Consider the following 11446-nt stretch of genomic DNA (forward strand, 5'->3'; position numbering starts at 1 on the left):
TATAGTCTTTGGTTGCAGTGATTGTGTAGTTAGCCCACAGGAACAAAAAACAAAGTATCAGCAACAGATGGCCATCTCCAGAAAGAATAAAAAGCATTACAAGGAAAACTTTGGGGCTGTATTTGTCCAGTACAACTCCCAACTCATGAGGGTGTGAATGATGCTGGATATTGAACTATGAAGCACTTACATTAAAATAGGTGAATAACAGTTTAAGGATATCTCATATCAGTGATTGGGCTATCATTGGGAATACAGAATGGTATGATTCAGAAAATACAAGAAGGTATGGGAAGCAGCAGGCTAGATTTGTAGCATTGTGTTGCCATAGTCTTACCAGATCATAGTGGCTGCTCTCTCATTAGAGAGAAGCAATTGGTGGTGATTTAACCTGAGGGCTACCACACCTCAGGCTAGGGAAGAGGTTGAGAAGGAGAGTCCTTCATGGTAACCTCAAACCGGCGATGGGAATTAAACCCACAATGTTGTCATCACACTGCTCTGTAAACAGACAATCCAGCCAACTGAGCTAAACCGATGCAGTAGGCTAGAACCAAAAATGCAAATTGTGGAATCTCAGCAAAATGTTCATGAACTGTAAACTTGTGAAGACAATTTTGAGATTACTTTGTGCCATGTGTTTATGAAGAATTGTAAGAATGAATCATACATATATAAAAGTTAGCAGGATTTAGCCATTCAGCACCTTGAGCCTGCTCTGCCTTTCGACAAGATCATGGTTCATCATAAAAACTTCAACTCCATGTTCCCATCTGCCACTCTTGCTGTCAGAGTTTTACATACTCCAGTTCTCCAGTACTCCTGTTCTTTTTCTTTGTCATATGGCTCCTGAGAATGGCTGCTATTTTAACTTTTCCCTTCCATTACACAGAGCTTGTAAGCAGCGCTCCCTGATTCTAATTTTAACTGTATGAAATAATGAATAAAATGTTAGTATCCTGAAAAGGGAAGAAAATATTCCCACCTCCTCCCAATAACTTTCACTCGATGTTCCATCTCTGCCTAAAAAGGCGATGAAAGCAGAATTTTTGGATTTTTTTAAAGAAAGTATAGAAGATTCTCAACTTTTACAAAATATATTTCTCTTTTGTCTAATGTGGGCAACCCTCATTTTTTAAAACTTTGAGCCTTAGTCCTCGATTGTCCCACAAGAGGAAACATTCTTTCCATATCTGTTCTGTTGTGTCTCATCAATGGGGGAGGAGGAAGAATTCTTCGCCCAAAGTAAAGATGTGTAATGCTGATTTCTCAGGCACTGACAGTGGGTTTCGAGGTCTAAAATAGTATGCACGTTTCTGGTGCATGTTATGCTGGGTGGTATATTGGTGAAAATGTTAGTATTGCTCAGTTGGGGTCTGATGGATAATGGTAGAATACACAGATTATTATGTCATACTCTATGTATGCAGAATTGATAGCAGCATTGTCACTATGGCATTCCAGCTAATGTTATCTCTTAACCTTGCATAGCTGAAGACAATTTTAGCAGCAGAATGGACTCTGCACTGGTAGTTTTCTCATAGCAGCATCAACCTGCTTTCAGGTTAGTTCAGAGCTTCCAAACTGTTGAGTTTTAACCCTCTAGTGAGGGTCACGAGATGAGATTGAGAGCTCCGAGCCAGGAATGGTCACTATGAAGCTCGTAGCAACTAAACATCCTTGTTTCTTTTTAATGGTGGGTGTGGCCATGTTTATTGATCTGGAGGCTTGCCCCAAAAAAGCTGGTGAGGGGTAGCCAGGCTTTTTAAAAATTCCAGAAGATTAAATGTCTTGCTGCTCATTGGCCTCTCAGCTCCATCATCCGTGATCACCATTCCCACAGTTCTCACCAAGGAATTCAATGGCAATTTTAAAGCCTTGAAAAGGGTTTGGGAAGCACTGGGTTTGTTATGGATTAATATATTTGGCTGCTGGGTGATATTTTCCAATGGAAGAGACTGAGAATTCTGTGGTACGATCCCTTTGGGAGTGGAGAGAATGGCTTCTGACTGCAACATCTCCACTCAGGCTTAAATACGAGAAGAAGGATGTATCATATGGCCTTTTTCTCCTTTTTGATATGTTGCTGTATAACCAAGGAGTAGGAAATAAGTTATTGATAAGATTTCTAAGTCATTTAGACAGATAATGCGGTAAAACCAGGTGATGGAATTTTCCTTTCCCTGATGTGGAGTGAGCAATTGGAGGAAAGGTGGGAAAATAGAAAAAGAGTGATAACATTAGATTCTCAACATGGAGAAAGGATTATGTTCCCTCAGCTGACTTCAGATTCTCACCATTGAGCAGGTTGACCTGGAAATCATGTCTCACAAACTTGATTGAGTTTTTTGAAGAAGTAACAAAGAAGATTGATGATGGGAGAGCGGTAGATGTGATCTATATGGACTTCAGTAAGGCATTCGACAAGGTTCCCCATGGGAGACAGATTAGCAAGGTTAGATCTCATGGAATACAGAGAGAACTAGCCATCTGGATGCAGAACTGGGTCAAAGGTAGAAGACAGAGGGTGGTGGTGGAGGGTTGTTTTTCAGACTGGAGGCCTTCATAGGTCCTTGAAAGTGGAGTCGCAGGTAGATAGGATAGTGAAGAAGGCGTTTGGTATGCTTTCCTTTATTGGTCAGAGTATTAAGTACAGGAGTTGAGAGGTCATGTTGGGGCTGTACAGGCCATTGGTTAGGCCACTGTTGCGTGCAATTCTGGTCTCCTTCCTATCGGAAAGATGATGTGAAACTTTAAAGGGTTCAGAAAAGATTCACAAGGATGTTGCCAGGCATGGAGGATCTGAGCTACAGGGAGAGATTGAACAGGCTGGGGCTGTTTTCCCTGGAGCGTCAGAGGCTGAGGGGTGACTTTATAGAGGCTTCACAATTATGAGTGGCATAGATAGGATAAATAGACAAAGTCTTTTCCCTGGGGTTGGGGAGTCCAGAACTCGAGGGCATAGGTTTAAGGTGAGAGAGGAAAGATATAAAAGAGACCTAAGGGGCAACTTTTTCACGCAGAGGGTGGTACATGTATGGAATGAGCTGTCAGAGGATGTGGTGGAGGCTGGTACAATTGTAACATGTAAGAGTCATTTGGATGGGTATATGAATAGGAAGGGATATGGGCTGGGTGCTGGCAGGTGGGACTAGATTGGGTTGGGATATCTGGTCGGCATGGACGGGTTGGACCAAAAGGTCTGTTTCCATGCTGTACTTCTGTATGACTCTATGACTTAAATCTCATGAAAGCTCCAACTTGCTTTGTTCAGTTGTCATTTCCAATTTCCTTCTCCTCCACTGAGAAATGAGACAGCACAAATTATTGGCAAGTGAATTAGCTTGACTCATGATGGCTGGAATTCACCAAAATGGAACTGCTTCATCACAGCAACAACTCCATATCAACCAGCCTTCTCAACCCCCATCCATGCAAGTTGATATTGGCACCTATCTAACTAATCATTGTGCCTGTTCTTGAATCAACTTGCACATTATTTCAATCCATTAAACTTTACTTTGGAGTTCAGGGTACAATCAATGACTTTTGTACTTCTGGGAGGTTACACATCGGGACAGATACACATCTTGCATATCTGCACAGGATGCATCTTTTGACTCTTGCTTTTATAGTGCTTGCTAACTTGGTGCTTATTTGAAGGCTGCTAGCCTCTATCTACTTCATACTGCTTTCTTTGTGCACAAAATCATAAGTGTTTAGTCACAGTCTGCCAGCCTCTGTGACTCCCTTGTTTTTTTAGTATAGAGAGGCAGGCAGCATGTGGCAGGGTGGAGTGAGGGCCGTGACGTGTGGATATGTTGCTGCATGACACCATGATACACCTATGCCAGCAGTTCTTGTGGCAAACAAACTCCATGTGCTTCAGCAAATGGTCATGTGTGAAAATTAAAGAGGAGCAGTCCTTAGTGTGTGAAGGTGTGCCAGTCAGTCAAGTGGCTTTTCTGATTCTACTCCAAGGATTGGCCACAGTCAATTGGTGCTTAGTCCTAAAAGAGTCTGGAGATTGGGCCATCTCCAGTCCTGCAGATCAAGTGCGAACATTCAGGAACTTAAGTAGATCAATTGGATGTTGAGGAGACATCAGTGCAGGGGATTGGGACATGGTCAGTCAGGGCTATTCTACCAAGATTAGAGTGGTGCTGGAAAATCACAACAGGTCAGGCAGCATCTGAGGAGCAGGAAAAATCGACGTTTCGGGCAGGAACCCTTCATCAGGAATGAGGATGGAGCCTCCGGTGTGAAGAGATAAATGGGAGGAGGGTGGAGCTGGGGAGAAGGTAGCTACCTCCAGCCCCACCCCCTCCCATTTATCTCTCTAACCCATGGGACGGCACTCGTCAAAAAGGTTATGTCAACTCTCTCTCTACATGAGAATTTCCCAAGTCTAGTTCTCTGGGGATAAAGTAGACACATTAACAGTTATATAAAGGGGCCCAATGGAAACTAGGGAAACAGAAAAGTTATAGAGTCCACGGGGCTGGCAACAGAATGTGGAACCTGAAAGGATGAGGGAAAATTCACACATCCCAGGCAGAGTGTAGTCACTGACTGAACTGCAGCTGGGACCTTGCCATGTCAGATCAAAAGCCAATTGTGTAATAAGTACACAACATGACACTGCAGACAAAGTGTGTGCAGTAAGTTACTGCTAAGGAGTAAACCTGTTGGAAGTGGAGGACCTGATAGGGATAATTACAGTAATCATGCCTCCACTAATTCAGTAATGCCGTTCATCTGACTTAAATTTGCAATTCATCAGCGGGTCATTCATTGTCCAAAAATGCACATTATAAATCAGTGCCTCAAGTAATCATGACATTACGTTGTATGGACTAATTGCTTTTTATCATGTCGGTAAGCAACTTTTGTCAGAAAGAAATACTTAAAAGTAAAACTTTCACAAACCATAACAAACACTGGACGACAACGCTTCACATCTGCCATATTTGCACACTAGACTGTGATGAGGAAGAACACTTGTTCTTTACGGTGTGGGGACATGTAGGAATTATCATGAGACTTCATGGCAGAATTCTATTCTTAATACCTCATGTAGACACGGTAATTACCTCAATAGGAAGCTTCTCCTCCAAGCTGTGGGGGCATAACATGACTATGTCCATGATGTAATTGTTACCACTTTATCCAAAAGCATAGTTCTTAATTTCCCTTGTTTCCATGACAAGGAGAGTCAAGGAGCCTGGCCAACGGGATTCTCCACCACCACTGGAGCAGATGTTATTGGTGGCACCGAGGTTACTTTGAGAGTGCCCAATCAGCAACCTGTGGATTCAACAGAAAAGGCTCCACTCCCTCAATGTTCAAATTATGTGTCCTCATCTATGGCAAATACCAGAGGTCTGCACCAGATATCCTGGGATCTGCTATGAGTTGCATTCTAGTGAACTCTTACATTCCTGCCTCCCTCCAGGGTCCTCAGGCCATACAGGGATGGTTGCTGGGAGACAAGAAATACCTGTTCCAAACATGGCTTATGACACATTTATAAAACCCTGAGACTAAAAATACAATATTGCTGAACTTCCACCATGGTTTCAGTAAAATAGAGTCAGAAGTCACATGACACCAGGTTATAATCAAACAGCTTTACTTGAAATCACAAGCTTTCAGAGCACTGCTCCTTTGTCAGGTGAAGTGGAGGGAATTGCACTTAGAAAGCTTGTGGATTTCAAATAAAGCTGTTGGACCAACACCAGTACCTCCACATCACAGCAAAATCAGACCATAGGCCTCTTCAAAATGAATCTTTGATGCCTGGACTGTTCCAGTAGAGCCTTACCAAACAGTCCAGAAAGGCTTCGTCACATCATTGTGGCATGCATTGCTCTTCACAACTTCAGCTAGCAAAAGGAGGTTAGCCTCGTTGCAAACAAAATAGGAAAGCAACAAAAATCTTCTGAAGGTGAAGATGAACTTTGGAGAAAAAAGATCAAAACAATGATGCTTTAAAAAAAGAGGAAAGAATGGGCAAGCACGGACAACATGGGAGGTGATAAAAAAAATGGAGCACCTAACCTGTACAGCGATCTAACCAGGCACCTAACCTGCACAGCGATCTGACCAGGCACCTAAACTGCACAGCGATCTAACCAGGCACCTAACCTGCACAGCGATCTGACCAGGCACCTAACCTGCACAGCGATCTAACCAGGCACCTAACCTGCACAGCGATCTAACCAGGCACCAAACCTGCACAGTGATCTGACCAGGCAGTGAACCTGTACAGTGATCTGACCAGGCACCTAACCTGCATAGCGATCTAACCAGGCATCTAACCTGCACAGCGATCTGACCAGGCACCTAACCTGCACAGCAATCTAACCAGGCATCTAACCTGCACAGCGATCTGACCAGGCAGTGAACCTGCACAGCTATCTGACCAGGCACCTAACCTGCACAGCGATCTAACCAGGCACCTAACCTGCACAGCGATCTGACCAGGCACCTAACCTGCACAGCGATCTAACCAGGCACCTAACCTGCACAGCGATCTGACCAGGCAGTGAACCTGCACAGCTATCTGACCAGGCACCTAACCTGCACAGTGATCTGACCAGGCACCTAACCTGTACAGTGATCTGACCAGGCACCTAACCTGTACAGCAATCTGACCAGGCACCTAACCTGCACAACGATCTAACCAGGCACCTAACCTGCACAGTGATCTGACCAGGCAGTGAACATGCAGTGATCTGACCAGGCACCTAACCTGCACAGCGATCTGACCAGGCAGTGAACCTGCACAGCGATCCGACCAGGCACCTAACCTGCACAACGATCTAACCAGACAGTGATTCTGCACAGCAATCTGACCAGGCAGTGATTCTGCACAGCGATCTAACCAGGCAGTGAACCTGCACAGCGATCTAACCAGGCAGTGATTCTGCACAGTGATCTGACCAGGCAGTGATTCTGCACAGTGATCTGACCAGGCAGTGATTCTGCACAGTGATCTAACCAGGCAATGATTCTGCACAGTGATCTGACCAGGCAGTGAACCTGCACAGCCGGCTGCCTCTGTTGTTTAGTCTCAAGTATCTCTGGACATTTGAGTTCATTCTAAGAAAAATAAACAAACAGTGAAATTCACGGCTGACTTTAGAGAAGTTTGAATGAATGAGCTCACAGCATGGAAGCAGCTAAGTGACCATTTTTTAAAGAGTAACCTTATTTTATTTTTGTAAATCTACAATAGTGAGTAAAGTGGTTTTTTTTCTGATTCTATGTTTTAATGAGATCTATCTCTTTATTAAACTTTAAATATATAAAACCTAGGTACAAAGCTATCCTGGAGCGGTGTTTTCTAGAGCAGTAAGACTGTGCTATTTTCTGGGGTCTGTAAATTGTTAAAGTGCAAAGATGGACTTTTGTAGAGTGATATGCTCTTCCTGTCAGCTGTGGGAGATCAGGGAGAGTTTTCATGTTACTCATGATTATGTCTGCAGGAAGCATGTTTGGTTGTGAATCCTATTGGATTGCATGGATCGGTTAGAGCATTAGTTAGAGGCAATGAGGAATTTACAGGAGCTGGGGTGTGACAGATGTGTTGCAGGAAAGGGACATAAACCCAAGATACAGTCAAGTAGATGAGTTATCTCTAAGAAAGGTAGAAGAGGTAGGTAGGTAATGCAGGAATTTCCTGTGGCTCTCCCCATCCAAACAAGTATATTGTTTTGGAAAATGTACAGGGTGGTAGACTCTCTGGGGAATGTAGCACTGACAGCCAGGTTTCTGGTACTGAGATTGGCTCTGCTGTAACGAGAGGTACATCAGGTTCCAAGTGATCGATTGTGATAACAGACTGTCTAGTTAGAGGCACAGGCAGATGTTTCTGTGGCTGACAATGAGAAATCAGAATGGTGTGTTGCCTCCCTGGTGTCAGGATCAAGGATATGGAGAGGGTGCAGAATATTCTCAAAGGGGAGTGGGACCATTGGAACAAACAACATAGGAAGAGAAAAGGATGAGATTCTGAGGAGACAATACAGGAAATTAGGCTGAAATTTAGAAATTAGATCCTCGAGGGGAGTAATATCTGGAATACTCCTGGTGCCATGAGCTGGTGAGAGTAGAAATAGGAGGATAGAGCAGATGAATGCATGGCTGAGGAACTGATGCAGGGAAAAGGATTCACATTTTTGGATCATTAAAATCTTTCTGGGGTAGAAGTGACCTGTAAAAGGAGGACAGAATGCACCCAGAGTGGGGGTGTTGATTGGGACTCAGGGAGATAGTGAAGAATGACATTAGTCTAAGACCGAGGAAATCGGAAAAAGGAGCAAGTCAAACAGTCAGGGTAGGCAGGAACAAAGCAGAGAGTGAGGTAGGACTGATAAATTAAAATGCATTTGTTTTGAATCAAGAGGCCTTATGGGTGAAGCAGATGAACTCAGGGCATGGTTGGGAACATGGATTGGGATGTCATAGCAATTACAGAGATGTGGCTCAGGGATGGACAGGACTGACAGCTTAATTGTATAGATGTTATAAGAAGGGTAGAACAGGCGGGTAGTGGTGTTTTTGATTAGGGATAACATTATGGCTGTATCTATGGAGGATATTCCTGGGAGAATGTGCAGGGAGGTTATTTGGATAGAACTGAGAAATAAGAAAGGAATGATCACCTTACTGGGATTGTAACTATAAACCCCCAATAGTCAGTGGGAAATTGAGAAGCAAATTTCTAAGGAGATCTCAGTTATCTGTAAGAATAATAGGGTGATAATGATAGGCGATTTTAACTTTTCAAGCATAGACTGGGACTTCCATAATTATTAAGGGCTTAAATAGAGAGGAATTTGTTAAGTATGTACAAGAAATTTTTATGATTCAGCATGTGGATATACCTACTAGAGAAGGAGCAAAATTTGACCTACTCTTGGGAATTAAGGCTGCGCAGGTGACTGAGGTGTTAGTGGGGGAGCACTTCGGGGCTAGTGATCATAATTTTAACAATTTTAAAATAGTGATGGAAAAGGATAGATCAGACCAAAAAGTTAAAGTTCTAAATTGGAGGAAGGCCAATTTTGACAATATTAGGCAAAACATTTCAAAAGTTGATTGGCAGACATTTGCAGGTAAAGGAATAACTGGAAAATGAGATAATGAGGGTCAAGAGACAGTATGTTCCTGTTAGGGTGAAGGCCAGACTCGTCAGTTTAGGGAATGCTGGATGACTACAGAAACTGAGGTTTTGGTCAAGAAAAAGAACGAAGCATATGTCAGGTATAGAAGACAGAGATTGAGTGAATTTTTGGAAGAGTATAAAAGCAGGACATGTATACTTAAGCGGGAAGTCAGGAGGGCAAAAAAGGTACATGAGATAGCTTTGGTAGATAGGGTTAAAGAGAATCCAAAGGGATTCTGCAAACACAATAAGGACAAAAAAGTAACTTGGGAGAGAATAGGGCCCCTTAAGGATCAGCAAGGTCGCTTATGTGTGAAACTGTAGGAGATGGGGGAAAAACTGAATGTGTATTTTGCACAAGTATTTACAATGGAGAAGGATATGGAAGATAGACGACTTGGAGAAATAAATAGCAACATCTTAAAAAATGTCCATATTACAGAGGTTGAAAGAAGTTGTAATGGCCAAGCATTGCTCATTCCTCACAAACAGACTACAGATAGTCAGCGATCCTTGAACTGTGATGTTGATTACAGACAAGGTGTTGTACTTTAATGTGGACAAATGCAATGTACAGGGAACATGCTAGGGCCTAGCCTACACACACATCTTCCACAAGGTAAAAACAATGACTGCAGATGCTGGAAACCAGATTCTGGGTCAGTGGTGCTGGAAGAGCACAGCAGTTTAGGCAGCATCCAAGGAGCTTCGAAATAGACGTTTCGGGCAAAAGCCCTTCATCAGGAATGGCTTTTGCCCGAAACGTCGATTTTGAAGCTCCTTGGATGCTGCCTGAACTGCTGTGCTCTTCCAGCACCACTGATCCAGACACATCTTCCACAGTTACACCCACTTTGGGTGAGTGTGGGTACAGAATCATTATAATTTCACACATCTCTGGAGGGAAATGTTCATTCTCTGGATTGACATTTCAAGGGAGCACTTGGCCTTTGAAGATTGGGAGATGTGCCTTGGCCATCCAATAAGTTCCCTCTGCCTAATAGTACATTAGTCTGCCAAGGCAAGCAGCACAAAGAACTGCCTCCCACAGGTTCAACATTGTCCTACTAGATACTCAAACAGTGCACGACAAAGTCGTGGATTCATTCGCTGAGCTGATGTGTTTTCTGCAAACATTTTGTCATCTCACTTGGTGACATCATCAGTGTATCTTTTGATAAGCTGTTAGTAGTCTGTCCTGCCTGGTATTTATATGTCTCTGTTGGTACTCCCAGTTCTGTATAGTAGTGATTTGTATACGGGGTCCAATGAAATGTGTCTATTAATTGAGTTCTGGTTGGAGTGCCAAACTTCAAGGAATTTTCTGGGATGTCTCTGTATTGCCTGTGCTATGATGGTTACATCACCCCAGTAGAATTCCCTCGTTGTCTCTGTGGTTAGGAATGAAGGAGTGCTGGTCCTGTCTGGCAGTGGCAAGCTGATGTTCGTGCATTTGTATGGTCGGTTTTCTTCCCATTTGTCCCACGTAGTGTTTTTCACAGTCTTTGCAAGGTATCTTTTAGATAACGTTCATCCTGTTGGATGTGGGTGTTGGGTCTTTGACTTTCGTGAGGTGCTGGTGGAAGGGTTTAGAGGGATATGGGCCGGGTGCTGGCAGGTGGGACTAGATTGGGTTGGGATATCTGGTCGGCATGGACGGGTTGGACCGAAGGGTCTATTTCCATGCTGTACATCTCTATGACTCTATGACTCTATATTTAAGTGCATCACCATACTGTGCAATTTTGCATTGGTTTCATTTCACTCTTTGTGTTCAAGCAGCTAACAGATTTTATAATTGATCATAAAGTAAGAATGCCCTTCAGTTTGATAATGCAATATGATTAATAGAAAAATTCCATTGGTAGGTCCACACCCACCAGTTGGAAAGAAGGTGAGAACCCCATCTGATCAAGATCCAGTTGTAATCTGAGGTAACCTTCTTCGCTGTCCACTACACCTCCAATTTTGGTGTCATCTGCAAACTTACTAACTATACCTCCTATACTCACATCCAAATCATTTATGAATAGCAGTGGACTCATCACCAATCCTTGTGGCACATCAGTAATCACAGGCATCCAGTCTGAAAAACAACCCTCCTCCACCACCCTCAGTCTTCTACCTTCGAGCCAATTATGTATCCAAATAGTTAATTCTCCCTGTACTCCCTGTATTCCATAAGATCTAACCTTGTTCACTAGTCTATCATGAGGAACATTGTTGAATGCCTTACTGATGTCCATGTAGATCATGTCTACCACTCTGCCTTCA

Source organism: Chiloscyllium plagiosum, chromosome 2 (assembly GCF_004010195.1).
Source record: "Chiloscyllium plagiosum isolate BGI_BamShark_2017 chromosome 2, ASM401019v2, whole genome shotgun sequence".
Taxonomy (NCBI): domain Eukaryota; kingdom Metazoa; phylum Chordata; class Chondrichthyes; order Orectolobiformes; family Hemiscylliidae; genus Chiloscyllium; species Chiloscyllium plagiosum.